The following is a 290-nucleotide window of genomic DNA, read 5'->3' as shown; positions in this document are numbered from 1 at the left end:
GTTCCTCAAGGTATGAAAAAAACAAGAAACCTGGATCAATTCATATATATATATGTATATATTTCTCTCTCTCTCCATTTGACTCATCCTTTCTATAATTTTGCAGACTCGTCAAAAAAGGGGAACTCATTCACCCTGTACCACAACAGAACTTGCAGGGGTGAGCTTTTGAGTGTTCTGAAGCTACTCTCTTGTTTTGACTTCCAGGTTCCTTGGATTCAATTCAGAAAGGCCTGTAGGAAAACGTTTTTATTCTTTGATGCCAATTTTTTTTACAGCAAGGGTGCGAT

Source organism: Selaginella moellendorffii, unplaced genomic scaffold, assembly GCF_000143415.4.
Source record: "Selaginella moellendorffii unplaced genomic scaffold, v1.0 SELMOscaffold_166, whole genome shotgun sequence".
Classification (NCBI taxonomy): Eukaryota; Viridiplantae; Streptophyta; class Lycopodiopsida; order Selaginellales; family Selaginellaceae; genus Selaginella; species Selaginella moellendorffii.
The sequence above is the reverse complement of the archived record's forward strand: the minus strand, read 5'-3'. Positions refer to the sequence as shown.